Raw genomic sequence first — 22,066 nt, 5'->3', positions numbered from 1 at the left:
GTTCCCTGGCCCAGATTGCTTCTGGAAGTGAAGTCACCACAGATGATGCAAAAAGTGGGCCCTGGTTCCTTTGGTTTTGCCCTGCACAGAGGGAGGAGGGGCATCTCCACTCATCTCACAGTAAGCATCGCATCTCCAGAACTTTCCAAACAACCTCCTCACTCCTGTGGGTGAGGTGAGCCCTGACTGTGGCGCTACAGCGCCCTCTCTGATCTGCCTGTCAGTACTCAGTGTGCTGTCCTGAGTGGGGTTGGGGCCCTTTTGTATGAAACCTGCCTTACACCTCTTCAGTGCCCTGAGGACTGTATGCTGACCACTCCGTGAAGAGTTACTGAGTGCAAGGAATGGAAATAGAGTCACTCGAGACAGAAGAAGTTCAGTCTGCTCTGATGGCTTCCCATTACATCGCACTTCAATGCTCAGATTCATCATCATGTGAGACACCTTCAGTGTTTGTAACTAAGTTGTATATACTCCCACCTAGTAGATCTCTCCACAGGAAGAAAACCTGTCATTAAAACAATGGCATCGCTTCTATACCTTACAACCAAGGAAACAGAATATAATTCTATGAGAGAGAGAAAAGGAGAGATTCTTAGAGATGCAAAAATCTTATTCCAAAGAACTATAACCTTAAACATACAGTAATGGTACATATTCATAGGTTACAATGTGTTCTCTCTATGTAGGTATATATACGTGTGTGTGTGTTTATTTATTATGATTCCAAGTCAGCCCCAAGCAGAATACTCCATGAGACTTTTATTGGCAACTAACCAGAAAAGAACCCAAAACGGAGGTGTGCACAAGGCCTTGAGTTCAGGACCAACACGAAAAGAAGAAAGAGAGAGAAAGAAAGAGAGGAGGAGAAGGAGGAGGAGGAGGAAAAGGGGAAGGGAGGAGAGAAGAGAAGAGAGGAAAGGAGAAAAGAAAAGATGATCCAGATGAAAATTTGGTTTTAAGAAAAAGAGAGAGAAACATTTATCAATTCCATCCTTTAACTTCTTCTCTGTGAACAAATCTGGTTTGTGTTTCAGCAGCTCATTGCCTTCCTAAAGAAGTTTCTTTGTCAGAGCTTTTCAGTTCCTTGCCAAAAAAAAATATCTCTGCACTCTGTGGTTACAAATGATGACTTATTCGTCATCAAATTTCTGTGGTTGTAAATCAGCTAGAAAGTGCAAAATGCAATTACTGTATGAGCGAAGACAATAAAGCCTATCTTTCACAGTTTTGGGAGAGTGCTAAGGGGACATGCAAAAAGTAATGGAAACGTTTAAATTGAGAGGCACGAATTAATTAGCACAGACAACATGCTTGTTGTACCTTAATCATAACAACAGGAGTGACCAAGTGTGGCTGGAGCTCACCAGAGAACCTGTCCTCGCTCCTGAAGACTGATCCTCTGCAGGAGCCTTGAATAAGTTGTAGAGGTCAATGATGTCCCCCTGAAAGTAAGGGGCACTCTGCCCCCATCAACCACCAGTGTCCTCCTTGAGTTTAGGTCCCTGGCATTTCAAGTCCTCCCCCTGTTCCCTCCATAAAGTGACTGTGAACCCCTTTCTTAGCTCTAGAATGCAGTGTCTTTCTTGTTGAAGCTTTCTGATGGATTTTTTCAAGGCATTTATTTTTCTTCCCTGAACCCTATGGCTCTAGATTTTTGTTCCGTCTGCTTTCCCTCACTGACATGCCTTTTCCCTGTAATGTTTGCCTTCTATCGTTAGCTACATTTAATGCTCCCTTAAAAATCCTACCTTGTCCATTAAGCCATCTAAGCGCTCTTTAGCTGAAAGTCATTTCTCACCCTACAATACTTGTTATCACCTTTGTACTGCCATTAGAACCCAATTGCGTCATGCCTTCTATTATTGGAAGGATTCTTGTTTGTAGCTGTCGATTCTATAATACTAGTGGATACTTCACTTTTTAAAGTTTTATTTTGACACTCCCCCCTGCCCCCGCCAGAAATGCCAACAAGAATAAGTCAGGCTCTCACTCTCCATTTGTTTCTTTGAACACAGGGATCTTGGCAAAATTTTACATCCTCAGCAACCAAAAACAAAAGACTTTATTGAGCCTCAGATTGAGTTTTTCCCCCTGACTTTACTCTTTTAAGCAAGCCTCAGCTCAAAAGGATCTCAGCATTTTACTGTCATTTCATAGCGAGGTCTCATAGCGATGGTCTATGATTAGAAGTGAACAGGGGATTTGTTAAGCCGTCTCTTACTGTGTCCTTTTATTGAGCACTAAGAAGGAAGTAACTGTCCCAAAAGCTATCACTCATCCACCACTGCAACTTCCAGAGACCTTCAGAGATTGACGGCCTCTTCCATTTTCACACGGAGAGTGTATTTGATGTTTGGTACCATGAGCATAGGACTGAATTCTTTTATCCAACAAATACCTCTCAAACCCATGTGTTTTAGACACTCTGGCAACAGAGATGTAAAGTTTCGGGCTTCCTCTATATACGTGAAGAAGGAGGTTGGACTGTAGGGTCTGACAAACTCTTGTCAAGCAACAGCTCTGCGGTCTACTGGTGTGGGGCAGGTGGGGCTGTCCGGGGCTGACCATACAGAGTATGTGCATGCCTGGGTACCGCAAAGAAAGGCACTTTTGCGTCACTTCCTGGTATTGTTAGAGGGCCATTTCAGGTGGTCCACATGAAGAAATTGTGCATTTCACATGTCTATATTCATCACAGAAAAGAAGAAAGTCTCTGGCACCCAATAAGTGTTTTGTAAATGACTGAATATGCCAGTTGTCCAAATATGAAATGAGAATAGTAGCACTAAAGAAATCAGGGAAAGTTGTTCACTGAGAGTTGAAGTGGCAAAGACAAGTGAAGGCCGCCTTGTGGAGGTAAACTCTGCATGGTGGACCAAAGGTATAGCTCAAGTGACAGAGTGTCAGCCTAGCAAGCATAAGGATCTGGAATTCATACCTCAGTTGAAAAACGAGAGAGAGACTGACAGAGACAGAGAGATGGACAGAGAGGAGAAAGAGGGAGGCAGAGACACAGAGAGACAGGGAAGGGAGAAGGGAGAAAGGGAGGGAGGGAAGATAGGAGAGAGGAGAAGGGAGAGAAGAAAGACAGAAAGACAAAAAGGAAGGAAGGAAGGAAGGAAGGAAAGAAAGAAAGAAGAAAGAAAGGAAGGAAGGAAGAAAGAAAGAAAGAAAGAAAGAAAGAAAGAAAGAAGGAAGGAAGGAAAGAAAGAAGAAAGGAGGAAGGAAGGAAAGAAAGAAAGAAAGGAAGAAAGAGAAAGAAAGAGAGGGAAGAAGAGAGGAGGAGGGGAGGAAGGAAGAGAGGAAGGAAAGAGGGAAGGAAGGAAGGAAAGAGGGAAGGAAGGAAAAAGAAAGGAAAGAAAGAAAAGGAAAAACACAGTGAAACTTAGATGGCTCACTTAATAGCTACTGTTCAATTTTCTAGACACTATTGTATTATTTTATAATCAATAGACTAAGCTTAGAATAAATATTAATAATAAAACAATAGAAAAATTTTGCTTTTTATTACTTATATAGGTTTCCCATAAAAATCAAGACCTTTAACAGTTAGAGAAAATAATAATGTCTAATCCTGAAAAGATGTACATTAAATGATAAAGACTACAAAATTATGCCCAACTTCACCACTCTACCTTTTCCACCACAATTTAATAATCCTGAGACTGTATCCCCTCACCACAAATGTAAGTAAGATGCCAAATGTTAAAAAAAATGAATAATATGTTGAAAATGAACTTTACAACTTCAGTGGAGGGGAGGTAGGAGGTGAGTAGGAAAGGGATGGTAGGGCAAAAACAAAGGAGGAGGTAACAATGTTCAATAGGAAATGTACTCCTTAACTTACTCATGTAACCACACTGTACAGTATTTTTACAATTAAAAATATATACAAAAATATGAATATGGATTCTACCATTCCAGGTTCCTTCTCTTACCTTTTTTCCCATGTAGCACCACAGCATAATAAAACAATAAGATAGTGAAATCTGGTTTCTTTGTTTAATGAAATGCAAAGGGCCCGATGAGAATTAGGCAGTAGGGTAAATCCAAAGCCCAACCAAACCTGGAGATTTTCCTTTTGCAGGGCAGGCGCACAGAGAGGAGAAGGTAGAGGAAGGGAAGGGAATGCAAGTTTGATAGAGACTGTGCCAGGTGGTGTGTGGGAGAAGAATCAGGCTGCCATTGACACCTGTCTGTCCCTTCCACCCTCAGTATCAGACAGAGCCAGGGCTCCCTAACCAGTTGGATCTGGCCACAGCTAAGGGGTGAACCAAAATTAATATTAAAACAATACATAGATAACTTTGCTTTTTATTACTTATATAGACTTCCCATGGTCAGGGCAGACCTTTAATGGGCTTCCCCAGGAGTCTCCAGAATAGCCAGGGAGAACCTAGAGTAGCCTAGAGGGGACCAGGTTTAAGGAAGAACTAGACATCAGGCTGGAGCATTATTCCTTGGGTACATTGCTTTGGAAGTCTGAGACCCCCTTGACTAGATGAAAACTAAGGAGAGAATGTGTCTTTGAAATGTGCCAGTACCTATCAGGTGCTTCTCTAGACTTCCTCTGACATTTCCAAGTAAATGAACAGTTTCACACCTGGCCTACTAGGAAGAGTACTTGAGGGCCCACTGAAAAGGGTGCCATGAACATGTGGCAAGTGAGAAAAGAGAGAAAGAGAGAAAGAGAGAACAAAAAGGAAATCTAACTCAGATTTGGAACGTAGTTAACATTTGGTTTATCCATGTCTGTCTGTCTGTCTGCCTGCCTGCCTGCCTCTCTCTCTCTCTCTCTCTCTCTCTCTCTCTCTCTCTGCATAAGATAATTTCCTTAATCTTAAAAAATGATCTTTAAGATTCAATTTCTTTTTCCTTGTTTAGCTAGGTATCAAACTCTACAATGGACTCACCCCGAAAATAAAGCAAACTATGAAAAACCAGAAATGAATGCCTGTGAAGTTCACTACCACACTGATAGTAAGATAAGCCCTCTACCATGCTTGTCTTTATCAGCCAGTGAGATTTGAAATCATGATCTCCTTTTACCTGAAACAGTCAGAAGTATGTTATACAAATTCTGAACCATGGGCAGGCATAGTAATCTGTCCTGACTAGAGACACAATCAACCGAATTCTCTGAGCCTAACCAAGTATGTAGAACAAACCTGTAAGTCTAGCTACTCAGGAGGCAGAAGGCAAGAGGTATCTAGAATTTAAGGCTAACTAAGGAAATATTTGTAAGACCTTTTCTCAAAAGTAAAATGTACACATAAAAGATCTTGGGCCATAGCTCAAATGGTAGAGCATTTGGCCTAGTAAACGTGAGGACCTGGGCTCATTTCCCCTGTAATGGAAAAAATACCTCTCAGATCTTTAGTTATCATACCAATAGTGTGGAAATAAATAGACAGAGAGAGATAGGTATTATATATATATATATATATGAATATATATAGACAGATAGATGTCCATGTCTATACCTATTTTATATTTTTTCGTATTACCATATATATGAATTGTATATATGAATGCATACCTTCATTCATATATAAATGAATATGTACATTCATAGGTAAATATATATGTATGCATATATATTTATGTATATAAACTTCCAACAAACCATTACACATGAGTGTATGTATGTGTATATTCTTGAATGAAGTTAAATATAAAATTTTAAATTCCTTCCTGAAATGGAGAGAGGAAGGGTGAACAAGGGCATTCATGGTATTCAGTATACACGGTGTAGAAAATGAACTTTGCAAACTGTGAGCAGGGATAGGAGGGAAACTGGGGGAAAGTAAAAGGAGTGACATTGTCCCAAGAGAATTGCATTCATGATTAAATGAAGTAAGCCACACCCAAAGAAGCATAGGTTGCATACTTTCCCTCATTTGTAGTAATTAGAATGTACCTAGAAATCTACAAGTAAACACAATGAATGGAAAAGACAAAGACATTACACTTGGACACGGTAAATTAACCAGAACTCTAAACATTCACACAGTGAAACCAAAAGCGGATATTCTTAAGAGAGGATCACAAAGACTCAATAGCTATGTGCATAACATCATATAAAATAATGTTGTTTTTTTTTTAAATGAACCACCCCATTTGTTAGGAAATTTTTCACCATCAAGCTATCACTGAAACCTGTGGTGATCACTGACGCAGGCCAATGTGTCAGAGCGGAACACAGATCCACTGTGAAATAAACTGCCATGGAAGACAACATCTGAAGTTCAGCATTCAATGGAATTCGTTTCAGTGTTTCATTTGGTTTGGATTTATATAGAGTCTCATCTCCAATAGCAGATGTAAGTTCATTTACTGCAAAAGTAGTTGAAATAAACCATTACAAGAGCCCTAATGGGAAGCCTTACGTGTTGGCAACACTGTGATCTATATCTCAATAAAAAAGAAAAACAAATTAACACTACACACTTTCAGGACATATAGACAGGGATCAATGAAAAGATGTTCTTGCAAATGGAATATCGAAAAGCAAGCAATTGTACACTTCTGCTTTCAGCAACTTTCCAATGGAAAGGAGCTCCAAAATAGTCAAGGATGCTCTTCTTCCTTTTTCCCTTCCTCTTTGCCTCTCTCTCTCCCTCCACTCTACCTTCCTCCATATCTCCCTCCCTCTCCTCCTTCCTTCCTCTCTCCTCATGTCTCTCTCCTTTCCTCCTTTCCATTCTTCTCCCTCTTTTCTTTATCTCTTTTTCCTGTCTCTCTTTCTTTCCTTCACCCTTAACAAAGAGCTGCTTAACTTTCCAGTATCACCCCACCCTCTCTTCAAAATTTTAATCACCAGCTCACCATTAGAAATCATACTTATGAATGCAGTAATTCAAAGGTAATTTTTCAATAGCTGACCCACTCCAAAATTGAAAGGAAAGACTATTTCCAAAACAGTCTTTACCTACTACTTCTGTCTGTGTCTGTGTTTCTGTGTGTGTGTGCATGCTTGAACAGATGAGTATGCACGTGTGTACTGGAGTCCCTGTGAAGGAAAACTGTTTCAACACTGGGTGACATATTTTGTTTTATAGATGATACATAGATGTATGATAGACAGGTAGACAAATGGATAGATAGATAATTGATAGATATGCCTATAGATACATAGATACATTGACAGATGATATCAACAGATAGATCATGTGTACAAATCTGTGTATATATGTATGCATTATATGTAAGTGTGATGTGTATATGTAAGAATGCCTCTGTGTGTGTGTATGTGTGTGTATGTGTGCCTCTCTGTGTGTGTACTTGAGTCTCAAGCTTAACTGTTTCAATACCTAAGTGCCATATCTTTCTTTGAGGATATATATATATATATATATATTATATATGGAGATAAATAGATGGATAGGTTTTGGATGTGCATGTGTGTGTGTGGTTTTCTGGTTGGCTGATGACTTTTGTTTCTGATCCTAGTCACATGCATGTATTGCAGAGCTGAGGTGGGCCGGTGGGGGTCACAGAGTGGAGAGGACAGAGGCTCTTGCTTCATGTAGTCTTTTCTTTTTGAAATCCCCATCATACTACGAAGGGGGCTAATTTCTGCCTCAAATCAGTTCATTATGTGTATTTGTATCCTTTTCCTGTCATTTGAAGAAGCATTATGCAATTTAGACATTGCGTAGGGATGTTATTTTTTCATCAGCGTGCAACGCTGCACCCCACGTCTGCTTTGTTGTGGAAGAAAGGGTCTCTGCACAGCGGTTTCTGGATAGGCTGCAGGTGCAGTCACTGAACACAAGGAAATCTGGAAACCCAGAAGAGCCTTCGAAAATGAATAGGTAGAGTGACAGGGACCATTTTTCTGACAGTGAAGGATATGTCTCTGTGCTGGCTTATTGGTCTATTTTACTAGTTAAAAAAAAAGTCTGTGTGCCTGTGAAATGATTTTTGTAGCCACCATCCAATTAGCTAAAACCGATTAAAAAGAAAACAAAAAAGAAAAAAACCCTATTGGATAAATTGATAAGTCACACTTTTCTAAAAACCCAAATTGCCTTTTGATTGGTTTTCTGGTAATTGCTATTGGGTAATCAGAAGCTTTCAGCACATTTTTTTTTCTCTTGTCAAACACAAAACAAAACTATGGAGTGAAAGCAACCATTATAGGCAGTTTCAGATTTTTTTTAAAGCCACTTATAATTAATGGGTTTGTAGCTTCTGTTATTTTGCTTGGGTTATTACCTACATGATCAATTTTGTAGGTCTCTTGCTACCATCCCCCCTACATCAAATAATCATATATAGTACTTATAAGTGATGAAATGGAACTAAATCTTTATTATACTCAGCATGAAAACTGTCCCTTAGCTTCATCAAACATTTCCTTGAACAGATCTTCCCTTGGGGCCTTGGCCTATTTTCTCCCACTCTATAATCAGCCAACATCAAAAAGTATCTTTAATTACAGAAGATAATTATAGAAATCAGGTTTTCTCTGGTTCCACACAACCTTCCAATTTCCCAAGGTATATGAGCCTCCTTCTTTTAAAGTCCTTCTTTTACATGTTAAGCTTTGTATCTAGAGATGGGGGTCTTTGGCAGTCTGTAACTATGGGAAAAGGGCTCATCCTTTCATTTTATTGGGGTTCACACTCTGACTCTGTTAATGTGAACTTAGATGGGGGCTGTAGGATTACTTTTGGCTTTTCCCCAACAATAATATTCATGGGGACTTCTCTCTGGGTCCCTCTCTTTGAATGAAGACTTCCTTTCACAGTTTTCCTTTTGCTTTCAAATAAACTTACTGTGTTTACCTTAAAAAATAATAATAAGCTAACCATGAGCAAAGAATAGAGGAATTCGTTAATTGCTTAAATCCCGCAACAGGATGTCAGGCATAAAGCAATGGTGTTCCCAACTTTGGAGTTAAGTTCTATGCTTTACAATGATGACTTTGAAGTGATAATAGAAATGAAAAAAGGATTTGTGATTACCAGGATAAAGTGCTAATCTGAACCACAGAACCTACTGCATCTAGCCCCTAACATTTACTCTAAAATGCTTTCAGCTTTTTAAATCCACCCTCCAAAATTAGTAGGGGGTTAAAGCAGAACCCATTGGGAGGTTACATTTATTTAATATTCAGTCCTTTCTTGGATGAAATATTGCAGCCTATCCTCATAGGTATTTGTCAAACCATTAGAGTAATGGTTTATAGCTATTAAATGAAATTGCAGTTCTGTTTGTAAGTTCCATTTACACAGGATAAGCAAAGTGCCTTCATTTAGATTTAAAATACCTGAAATCTTAGCAGCAGCACATGAAGATTATGTAGATGGTTAACTAATTCATAACCACAGTGTGAGCATATCCACACAGAAACCTGTTCCAGGTGCTGTGGTCCCCCAAAAACCACAGTTGGCACATGAAAGTCATCGTGTCTTACTGTGCTCTTTCCTTCCCAAGGGTTGGATGGCCTACTATTAATCAATTTTGCTTTTCCTCCACCTCTTCCCCTCCTTTTTCGTCCTCTTCTCTTCTATTTCTTTTTTATTGCTGTCCCTATAAGCTTACATTCTTTGGGGGAGTTTTTTTGTTTGTTTGTTTGTTTGGTGTTTCGATGACTTTTTCCTGATTCTTTTAATCAAATGAAAAGGTGCTTTTAATCACTGTTTCCAGCACTAGAATATTTGATACAGTTCCTTCTGATAATAAGTGGAGAATCACGACTAGAATTAAAGCAAAGCCATCCTCAGGAACTTTCTCGGGGCCTTTCCCCTCTGCATGTCACCTGATAGGTAATTTGCACAGACACTGCTGAGTACAAAGGAATGGAGATAAATGAAGCCTTTAGAACTGCATCTTTCTCGCTAGGTGATGAGTTTGACTGCTTTCAATAAAAGAAACACTTTTATATCCAAATGATGAATTACCAAAACTCACATTTTAAGTCTGAGCAGAGCTTCCAGATCCTACCTCATCTTCCAGAGAGCAAATAAAAACTATGCTAATCGACCTTCTAGTTTACACTGTCAGTTGCCAATAGATTCTCCAGGAAAGGCCCCATCCTACTCACTACTTACTAATTTTTGATATATGCCAGAATTGGGGTTTGAACTCAGGGCCAGAGCACTGAGCCTTACCTTTTTTCACTCAAAGCCAATGCTCTACTACTTGAGACATAGTTCCACTTTCAGATAGCTGCTGGTTAATTGGAGATGCCAGGAATATTATAGATTTATCTGCCTGACTGGCTTCAAAGCATAATCTCCAGATCTCATCCTTCTGAGTAGCTAGGATTACAGGTGTGAGCTACCAGCTGTTGAATCCTATTCATTCTTTCAGGCATATGCATGTACACACACACACACACACACACACACACACACACACACACATATACACACACACACCACTCACATGAATACTGCTATCCTTACAGGCAGTGAGCTCAGATGCACCTGGATATATCTTTCTCCAGGGGCAACTGCTCCATAGTACATACTTAAAGAACTGGAGAAGGAGCTAGATTTCAGATTCCTCCACCCCTCAATTGGGTCTCTGGTGCGAAGCATAGTCTAAGCTGTTATTTGAGACAGCACTGCCCTATCCTCCATGACAACAAAGCCAACTGGTGGCCATGCAAACCTCCTGCTTAGATCTTGTCCCTCAGAAGCACAGTTCACTGATAGCCACAAATGCCCGCCCTGTGCACCTGCCAGCGTGTCTGAATCCACACCGCATTTCCCCTGGCTGTTCCCAGCAATCCATTCTTGTGGATTGGAGCATTCTTTTAAAGGACAACTCAGCCTGAAGAACTCCCTTAGCCTGGCTAAAACAATTTGTTAGAACTATGCAAACCCCTTGGAGTCTCCTTACTCAAGCCTTCTTCCCGTTCTCATTTCTTAGGTGTAAGAGAACCCCTGAAGATTGAAGCTCTCCATATCTTCACTTCTTTCCTTCCCTTTACCCCCACTTTATTTGTGGCATGTCTTACTTCTTGGGGCAAAACACAAGCACTGAAATGTTGGTCTTTCTGCATACTACACATCAAGTAACACTATTCTGCTTCCTTGTATGCACTAATGATAGGATCTTTCTATGAGTTGGATTGCCTGTGGGAGGTGATAGAGGCTCAGGGCCTTAAATAAAGTCCTGGCATCCTGAAGTTGCATGAACCACAGCTGGGACTTCATGATACATCTTTTCCAACCATTGTTCTGAATTGCTCTGCTGCACTAGCTTTGCTACATTCTCTACCTTTTGGGGGACAGTTATTTTATAAAAACAGAAGGCAAAGCCAAATGCTTTTGTTAGCAAATCACTTCATGGGTTTCTATTGGAATCCTGACATAATACAATAGGTACTTAATGAGTCCAGGAGAAAACACTGTAGTGAATACTAGCTCAGATTGAGACTTTTTAAGATGGAGACATTGTTTCATTTGGGGAAGATTATTGTTTGAATTGGGTGTCAGTGGCTCAATGCCAAAATGCTAGCTACTCAGGAAGCTAAGACCTGAAAGATTGCAGTTTGAAGCCAAACCAAGCAGGAAAGTCTACAAGACCCCATCTCTAATTAGCCAGCTAAATGTTTGACGAGAGGCATGGCTCAAGTTGACGAGCTCTGAGCAAGCGAGTCAAATGAGAGTACGAGGCCCTGATTTCAAGCCTCAGGCTGGCACAAAAGAAGAGAGTGGGGGAAAGAGAGGGAAGGAGGAGGAGGGAGATGAAGAAGAAGAAGACAAAGACAAGGAAGAAGCCAAAGTTGAAGGAGGGGAAAGGAGGAGGTAGGAGGAAGTGAGGGAAGGTGAAAAGAGGGAAAAGGAAAACAGGGGGAAAGAAAAGAAGGAAAGAAGGAAGGAAAGGAGAAGAGAAAGGGGAAAAGAAAGGGGAAAAGAAAAACAAAAAAATAGTAAAGGATTAATGCAAGAAGGGAGGAGAGACAAGGCAAGGCAAGGCAAAGTGATCCAAGCACAAAGAAAATAGTTTGAGAAGTTGCTGGTGTACAGCAGAAAGCTAGCTGTTTAAAGGTGTCTGTCTCCAGTCGAACAGGGCACCACTCCTCTCCAATTCACAGCTGCTGGCTAGGGTCAGAGGTGGCCTCATTCCCAAGGCTGCTTTCTATACAGTTATAAAATAATAAACATTGCCAAAAATACAAAACAAAACTAGATCAATCTTGGACCGAAGACCCTCATGAATTCTAGGCCTTTGAGGGGAATAAACAGTTCAATTCTGGGACTTTCAGTTGCATGGCATTTCTGGTACAATGTTTTCCCCTGGGACTAGATAAGGATACAGGAGGTGGAGGCCAGCCTGTGTGAGGGCCATGCCTGTGGTGATAATCAAAAACAATTCCTTCCATGAGCTTAGGACTTTTTATTGTCAGCTCAATGTCAGACATCATGCAACTGTGTTTTAGAAATTTTAAACAATTTCCTCAACATCACAGAATGAGTATGAGATTACAAACAGCCTCAAAACCAAGGTCTTTGCTGGCTTCTAATTGATGTGGTAGGAAATACTTCTGCTGGATTTCCAATGATCAGAGATCCACCTCTGCTTAGGCAACGAGATTCAGGCAATTCACACTCAAGTGGTGTTTTAATAGCATCACACAAAATGAGAAAGGAATCATATGCAATACAGTTTTCTCAAGTGCTTCATAGTGCGTCAAACAATATCCTCAAGTAGCAAAAGAGTACAAAAATAAATAAGCTTTTAAAAAACATTTAAGTTGTAATACAACTTAATAAAATAAGGTACTGTCAGGTAACTTTAATACTCCAGATGCATCCTACATTAGCATCATTTGGTCATCTTATTAAAATTCAGATTGCTGGCTGTCCTCCCTAAATTTCTGACTCAGTACCTGTGAGAATTTTTCTTTCTTTATTTCTTTCTTTATTTTTATTTTTTCTTTTGTCAGTCATGAGGCTTGAACTCTGGTCCTGGGTGCTGTCCCTGACACTTCAGCTCAAGGCAAGCACTCTACCACTTGAGCCACAGTGCCACTTCTGGTTTTCTGAGTGGTTTATTGAAGATAAGAGTCTATGGGTGTTCCTGCCTGGGCTGGCATTGAACCAGGATCCTCATATCTCAGCCTCCTGAGTAGCTAGAATTACAGGCGTGAGCCACCAGTGCCTGGCATGAGAATTTCTATTTGTAACAACTTCTCTAGTCAGGTTGATCCTGCTCATCCAGAGAACTAATGGTTCAAAATCTATCCAGATCCACTGTCCAGACCTACCAATAAAGGGAACCAGTCTAAGAAGAATCAGATATACCCCTGCAATAAAGTATGCTTTCGATCAAGCAAAATATTGGACTGATAATAACAAGCAAAGAACATTTGTGAAGCAATTTTCAATTTTTTTTTTGCCTTAAGGAAATTCTAGCCAGATGCCCCGGATTTTCCTGGACTTTTTTGTGTCAGTCTTGAGGTTTGAACTCCAAACTTCACACTGGCTAGCAGACGCTCTACCACCTCATCTACATCTCTAGCCTATTTTGCTCTGGTTATGCTTTTGATATTGGGTCTCACTTTTTGCCTAGCCATCTTGGACCATGATCTTCCTTTTTATACCTCCTTCTTAGCTAGGTTGACAGGTGCAGTCAGGCCCAGCTTCTTCTGTTTAGATAGAGGTCTTGTGAACTCTTGTAGCAGAAGTGGTCTTGAACCATAATCCTCTATATCTCAACCTCCTGATTATCAAGAATGATAGTTGCATATGAACACTCCTAGCTATTTCCTGGAAGTTCTCTAATGGTGTCTATTAAGATAGTCTCTGGACATGTAATCTCCAGAATGTATTCCTTAAATTACTGGCAGATGGCAGATGCTATTTCAAACTTGGTCCTGTACATAGATTTTAAGAATCTCCTCCCCTCTCGGGTCTGTTTCTGGATAGAAGTTTACAGTGGGGGGAGAAGGTATGGTTGACTTATCCACTTCCTGCCTAGACCTTCTGTTCCTCTAACCTCACTGGGTGGGTAGAAGTAATGGAGTAAACCTGACAGACACCAGTGTGATCTGACATTGGCTTTCTCAGGCACAGGCAGATGTTGGAAGTGCTCGCCTAGATTCTCAGCTGCAACATTAGTGTGGGCAGTCTCCTTCCTTTGGCATTCTGCAGCGTCTGCAGCAGAACGGAACACAGCAGCCTCATTTGGCTTAGATTCCTTCAGACTTGGCAGGAAATTCTCTTCGACATGACCTTACACCACAGATTCCTCACCTGGTAACTGGTAAACTAGAAACCTCAGGAGCTGCTGGCCTCCTCAAAACTGTAGCCTCCTCCTGTAGCCACAGGCCTTTTCATCTCCAATCTGCAGAAATGTCTCTTATTTGAGGGGTTTGAAATCAGATACATCAGGATCACAGATCCCAGGAGCCATTAAGAAAGTTCTATAACTAGTGCCTTTGAATCTTTTCTACCTTTTTTGTTCCAACTTAAACATAAACAAACAAAAAAGAGCATTTCTACCGTGTGACAATGTAAATAAAAGCCATCTCTCAGGCTATAAAGAAAACCTTCCCTTTACTACACTGACAAATGACTTGTAAGTGATTTTGGGGTACCTGGCTACCAAGTCTGGAGTAGGGGTGTGTGTAACATTTTAACAGATGGACTCTGGAAGACAAAGGCACAAATGATGTTCCAGAGTTACTCTTAAGGGACTGGCTTTATCCTTAAGTATCAGATAACTATAGGAAACAAGTTTTCTACCTTCCATTAGTTAAAGTAATTGTATGTTTCATCACTGGCTGTGGAACAACCTTAAATAAGGCAGTTTCCTTGCATATGAGAGGGATCAGGGCTACGAAGTACCCATAGATAGGAAAGATAGTTTATCAATGACTGAACACATATGTGCACCCCTCTGCCCTTACAGAATTCCAGTGGAATCACAGAGAACGAATATGAAGATCTATTCCAAATGGCACTAGAAAGCTTAGAGGGAATGAAGGTACTAAAAAACTGAAATACTTAAGGACTTTGCAAACGTGAATAGGAACAGATCTAACATGAAAACCACTCAGAGAGAAGGGAGGGTAATGGGGAGCCAGCCAGAAAGCTGTGTAGAGACTCAAAGCTTGACAGCTGGCAGCACCATGGTATGTGTTAATACAGTCTTACCCTAAACTCATACTGGACCTCAGGGCGTTAAGAAGGTGGAAACTTAATCAGGCATGGGTGTTGGACATGGGTGTTTAAGATTGTTAAGATTAGATATGGTCTTTAGGCCATTCATTATTAGGTATGTTGACTTTAAAAGATGAGGAAGAGAGACCACACACACACACACACACACACACACACACACACACCTGCACGAACATGCACACCTGCAGTATTCCCATCTGCCTTGTCATGTGATAGTCTATACCTCTTGAGGACTCTTGACAGCAAGATCTACACCAGATGTAACCTCTTAACTTGCACCTCTAGAACTCCAAGTCCAAATAAACCTCTTTTAAAGATGTTTGTTTAAATAATAATAATAATAGTAATCCTGAGCTAAGACCAGGTACCAGTGTCTCACACCTGTAATCCTAGCTGCTCAGGAAGCTAAAATCTGAGGATCATGGTTCAAAGCCAGTCCAGGGCATGAAAGTTTGTGAGACACTTCTCTCCAATTAACTGCCAAAAAAAAAATGAATTGGAGCTGTGACTCAAGTGGTAAAATACTAGCCTTGAGTGAAAAACTCAGCAACAGCACTTAGGCCCTGAGTTCAAACTACCAAGACTGGAAGAAAAAAACAAAAACAAAAAACAAAAAAACAAAAGCCCTGAGCCAGCACCAGTGGTTCACACCTGTAATCCTAGCTACCTGGAAGGCTGAGTGTGAAAGGATCACTATTTGAGACCAGCCTAGGCAGAGTTCATGAGACACCTTCTTACTCATAACTGGGCACAATGACAAGCACCTGTCATTGAAAGCTATGTGGGAGACTACAAAAGGGAGGATCGTGGTTCTAGTTCAAGCAGAAAACTCCAAAAGACTGCTTGTCATCAGACAGAAGCTGTACATGGTCGTGGGTGGCATGTGTCTGTCATCCAGGCCAAGTAGGGAGCATGGGAAATTGCAGCAGATTTTGACTTATGAGCCTGCTTTAGCAGGAAATGAGAACATACCCTACAAATACCCAGTGAAAAGTAAGGTGGGGAACATAGCTCAGTGACAAAGTACCAACCTAGCAAGCACCAGGCCCTGAAGTCAAATCCTAGAAAGAAAGAAATAATCTTACGCAGTTTGTGGTATTGTGTTATTCATAGATAAAGAACTAATGTAAAGAATAACAAGACCTAGAGAAATATAGGTTGCATGGTATTCCTCATTTGTGGTAGCTGGAAGGTACCCACAGATCTATAAGTATACACACTGGGTGGTGTGCAAGTGGATGCAAAGTAATTGACCAAAGCAGAATAGACTCTATGGAGAGTTCAAATGATATTGTTCTTTGGACAGACTAGCTCAAAGACCAACAAAATCAGTACCAGAAAATGGGTGCTTGCAAGAAGGTGATAGGACCAAGAACAGAGGGGTAGAAAAATGAGAAGGGAAGCCGGGGCCAGAGGAGGATGCAGGCAAGAATTCATTGCATATACCACAGAGCTAAGAAAAATAAGGAAAGGCATGGGTGGAAGCAGGGTGAAGATATTGAAGGGATGGGACTGATCAAGATGTGTTTGTATATCTCTCTGCTCTTTTCTAGCTCTTTCTCAGCTCTTTCCTTCTCTTCTCTTTCCCAGCTCCCTTCTCTTTCCTAGCTCTCTCTTTCCCACCTTTCCCAGATGCTCTCTTTTCTAGCTCTTTTCTCTCTCTTTCCCAGCTCTCTATCTTTCCCAGCTCTCCAAGCTCTCTTTCCCAGGCCTTTCCCCACCACGTGGAGGACCAAGATGGCCTGATGCCAGCCGTAACGATGAATAAACCTACCCCTTACCTGAATTAAAAAAAAAAAGATGTGTTTGTAGACGTACACTGCCTCATTAAATGGTAGAAATTCAATACATAACCTGAAAGCTAAGAAAAGTGAGAAGAGGGGTGGATGAAGATATTGGAAGGGACAATGTGGACCAAAATGCACTGTATTCATAAACTGCTTTGTTGACTGGCAACTCCTTTGAACAACTACTTAAAGATAATGAAAACATTTTAAAAAAAAAAGTAAATGTACTCTATGCATGCAGGAAAGGATGGAGCGATCCTGAACACACCACTTCCTGAGCATACCCCTTCCTAAGTGTACCCCTTCCTGAATACACTCCTACCTGTTCTCAGAGTAATAGATCTTACTCTGTTTTCCTTCTGACCCTAAAACCTACTGACTGAAGACCAACAACATCCTGACAGTCAAATTGGGAGTGTGCAGAAAAGTCATTTCAACGTTTTATTCAAAGTAGAAGCTTGGTAATTTGGCTTCTTGTCGAACCATTCAGAAGTTAATTGGAAAGGAGAAAAGGCTGAAGGTGAAAGAAGTCAGTGAGGACTCAGTGCCAAAATCCAGTCTCTGAGAGAGGCATGGTGGAATTCCCTGAGGATGGTTAATAAACTCTAATAATCTCCCAACCTCCCACCAACTCCACAGGATACAATTACCCTTCTGCCAGTTCACCTGGAGTCTTTGAAATGTCCACACAGTTGCCCAGGGCCTGTGAACTTTTTGATGTATGGTAGTGGCTTATAGAAAAAAAAATCCAAGCATAGTTACTGTGAGCCCTTCCTCTGCTTACCTGCATGATTTGCCCAAATGTTCTCCATTCACCATCCCAAATGACCTTTCTTAGAAACTTCCAATAAATAGAAGTATTTCCCTACCTCATTCCAAATAATATTGCTTTACTTTCCTAGAAAGATAATTACCTACCTGCTGTTCAAAGTGTAGCAATTAACTCATTGTTCTCTACCTAATTTCTAGATGATGACATTTGAAAAATACCTCTGGCTAATGTGGTTATTTTAAAAAGAAAAGTCATAGGTGCCAATAAATGTCTGCTGAATGAGTGAGTCATCAATATATTTTAGGGGTGCTGGTGGTCACAACTTTTAGTGTAAAATATTGTGAATTATATACCCTATTTATTACTTGATATAATTTATACACAAACTATCCAACTGCTTAGAATCACTTGCTTCCAATTATAAATTGATCAGTTCAATCAATGACTATAAATTTACATTTTTTAATACTTAAGAAACAATTTTAATTACATATTCAAGTGAATTAGTAAGATCAGAGGTATCAGAGAATTTGAATGACTGCAAATAGATTATAAAGGATACATGCTTAATGATTTCATGAGAAAAAGAATTCCACACTCTTTATCATTTTCCTAAGTTATAAATAATATTCATTAACCTACAACTATTCCTGTACTAAAACCTTTGTTGTTTTTTTTTGACTTTGCAAGAGCTAGAATTTCTAACTAATTGGCTATTCTAATTAAGGAAAAATAACTAGAACATAACCAGAGCACCAATTATGAATGAAACAATGAAATACATGTATGCTTAGCTTAAGTAAGTTGATCTGTTCAAACGTTAGTTTAAGACATCATAAACCTGTACTTTTATTTTCAATTATCATATTTATTGAAGAATTATATTACAGAAAAACCTGGTTGTGTTAGCATATAAGAATGAATGATACATTATTAACACTTCGTATACCAAATATTTTCCCAAATTCAATCTGACTAATGAACCTAAATTTGGGGAGTCAGAAACATGCATACTGGAGGACTTAAGTAAAATGAAATAATAGTAGGAGATGCTTTTAAAATATATAGAGAGCAGTTTAAGTGGGTACCCCACGTTCAGCAGGCTCAAAGGTCTTAGACGATGTAATATATCTCTAACAGTCTATACAATCAAGTGATTGAACATGTGCATTCAACTGGCTGTACTCAACCATTAGTTGAGTCTGATGTTTCTAATCTTATTTTCTTGGTATTCTCGCCTGGTGCTGTCTTTCTACTTCCCTGATTGGCTTTTATCTTCTTGGCTCTTCTCTTACTAGGTGGTAAACAAATCCCTGCTGCGTGATAAACAAACCTCTAGGCTAGGCAGGACCTCTGGGAGTTGAGCTGACACTGTTATAAAAAGAAATCTAAACTTTTAAAGAGATGGGGAACCTTTAAAGGATGTGGAAAGCAAAGCACTGAAGGACCCCCGACCCCCTCTTCGGTTTTACCATTTGTACTCAAGATGGCTGCAAAGAAGTCAATAAGAAAGATAGCTACGGGCAACAGAACATGGAGAAGAACCATACAAAGCAATGATCTTCAAAAAAATCTTTTCTTTGAAAGCAACAACAAAGCCCTAAGTCAAATATTATTTCATGGCAGCCACCAGAGTTTCTGGTAGTATAATAATAGATTCTCATATTCCCATAGTGCTTTGAAGTCTACAGACGTCTTCTGCCTGCATTATTTTATATGAGGCTCATAACTGTCCCCTCAATTTTCTTTTTAGCCATCTCTACCACTCTTCTTCCCACTTCTGAGTCCCCTATCCAGCCTCTACATACTTCTGTCTTTATGTCTAGGTAATCCAAATCCTTCTTTCTGTTGTCCTACCCAATTTTATTTGGCATTCAAGATGAAGCTGAAAAATATTACTTTGTCTGAAAAGCCTTTCCTGTAGTGGTGTTTGAGGACTCTTACCTTCTTTGGAGATAGGGACAATAAATGTCTTTGATGTCACTTTTTAAACAACCCTAGATCCATTCTCTTACTGTGATTTCAAACCTCCTACTATTGAAAACTTTTTGCTTATAAAGCTTAACTAAACTGTAAGTCCCACAAAAACAGGTATAAAAATAGAATATAAACTGACAACCCAAATAACATGTCCAGGCAACTTATCAGTCCCAGAACTTTGGGATTAAAAAAAAAAGTGATGGTAGGTACATGTGTGAATAGTTATCTATTCTCAAAGATTTAGGAGTGAAGAATTTAAAATAAGAAATTCTTTTTTTATTTTATTTTTATTTTTTTTGTTGGTCATAGAGCCTGAACTCTGGGCCTGGGCACTGTCCCTGGGCTCTTCAGCTCAAGGCTAGCCACAGAGCCATTTCCAGCTATTTCTGCTTATGTGGTGCTGAGGAATCAAACCCAGGGCCTCGTGCATGCAAGGCAAACACTCTACCACTGAGCTACCTTCCCAGTCCAAGAAATTCTTAATTAAAAAAAACGTTAATGAGAACAGGGGAGCTGGATAAAGAGATTTTTCATTGTGGAATGTAAGGGGGAAGTACTTGCCTTTTTTATTTTACCAACCAAATACCAAGAACTTCCTAAATCATGGCACCATTACAGATAAATATTAAACCCCTTAACAGCCCTGTTACAAAATCAGACAAAAACAGTATTTCATGCTTCCTATGTCCTCATTGGAACAAATGGAAATCGTTCTCTTTGCTCTTTTTTCCTTTGTCCTTTTTTGTTTGTTTGTTTGGTTGGTTTTGGTTTTAGGTGGAGGGGAATGATTGATACTGGCTTAGCAGGCATTCTACCACTTGAGCCATACCTCCAGCTTATTTTTGGTATTGTGCACGAGGCTTTTTTATTGCTGTTGTGTTTTTCTTTGTTTTTTTTTGTTTTATGGCCTATGTTATCCTGAACTGCAGTTCTTCTAGTGGTGTCCAGTGATGGGACTACGCCACAATGCCCAGCCATTGGTTAAAGTGGAATCTTCCTCCAAACACCATCCTTGATCTCCAACTCCCAAACACATTACAGCCTTTAGCCAGCCTTTGTCCTCTTCCCCCAAAAAGATACTGAAATATAAAATCCACATCATGAAGACTACAGGATAATTAGTTCAAATTGACTACATGCTTGGCAAAAGACACTAATGAAACACAACAGCTGAGATGGATTGAAAAATATAATCTGCACTGGGCCTAAAGCAAACCAGAACCCAAGGGGTTAAAAATATTTAGCATTCAATTGCTAGTTCACTTCTTGCCCTCTGATAACCAGGAACAAAATTGCTTTTCTGTTGCATAAAGTATCTTTCAAATTCAATTGCTTATCTCCTCATTCATTCAAGAAAGAGAGACCTCAGATTTACAGGCACCAGAGCCCATAATACAAATATAGTATATTAAACACACAGCAGACATCTTCTGAAAAAATAACCAAAACACAGTCTATTGATTTTAACCTTCTGTATCAAGGTACTCTCCAGTGGTCTCAACTGGATGCTGGCTATGAGAAATTCCAATTATTTGAATTTCTATATATAGGATAAGCATTTAGTTATCAACACACACCATAAAACATATTTTCATCTGTTATTAAAGCACTATTACTATGTGGAATTGAATGCATGTCTACTGTGAACTCAACTGCCAGTGAAGCAGGCAAGGCGGCATTTTCTGTCGGAGATTCCTTTGCAGAGTTGGTTTATGTGCACTGTCCTGTGGCAACCTTTGCATTTGCTTTTTGGATAAATAAAATAAAACTCCATGGAAAGATAGTTGGCGTTTCTTCTCCCTCCCTTCACTCTCTTGCAGCTTTTCTTAAATTATTCATTTCATGAACTGACATGCTGTTACAAACTATTTCCTACAATCTTATAAAACAACTTGCTCATTCGGGGTGATCTTGTACAGGATCCTGAGCTCTCTTAATTTTAGTAAATATATCAAACAGTAGAACTGACATGTACCTGACTTCTTCTCACACTGATTCCAATTTTGATTTAAAACGAGTTTTCAGACTATGAAATGCATCTTTAGAGTGACATGGAAATTAGTGATACTAGTGTTGGGTATTTTCTCTCAGAGCATTGCTGATCTTCATGGTTCATAGATGAGCAAAATTAGAGCAGAATAAAGAAGAGAGGTGGGGACAGGGTGGTGGGTAGAGGAGAAAGCCAAGGAGGGAAAAGAACTGGTTTTATCAGGAAGGGAAAAATACATATCTAATTCAGTGTCTTCTTACTACACCAATTGAGTAGCTGATTCCCAAGGAAACTTGCTATCTTTCCCCTATGGTTTTTGAGATGACGTGCTCAAAGTTGAGTTACTGTAGAAGATTCAAAAAAGCAAGCCCAGAGACTTAGCAGG

Source organism: Dipodomys ordii, unplaced genomic scaffold (assembly GCF_000151885.1).
Source record: "Dipodomys ordii isolate 6190 unplaced genomic scaffold, Dord_2.0 Scaffold39, whole genome shotgun sequence".
In the NCBI taxonomy this organism is placed as follows: Eukaryota; Metazoa; Chordata; class Mammalia; order Rodentia; family Heteromyidae; genus Dipodomys; species Dipodomys ordii.
The sequence above is the reverse complement of the archived record's forward strand: the minus strand, read 5'-3'. Positions refer to the sequence as shown.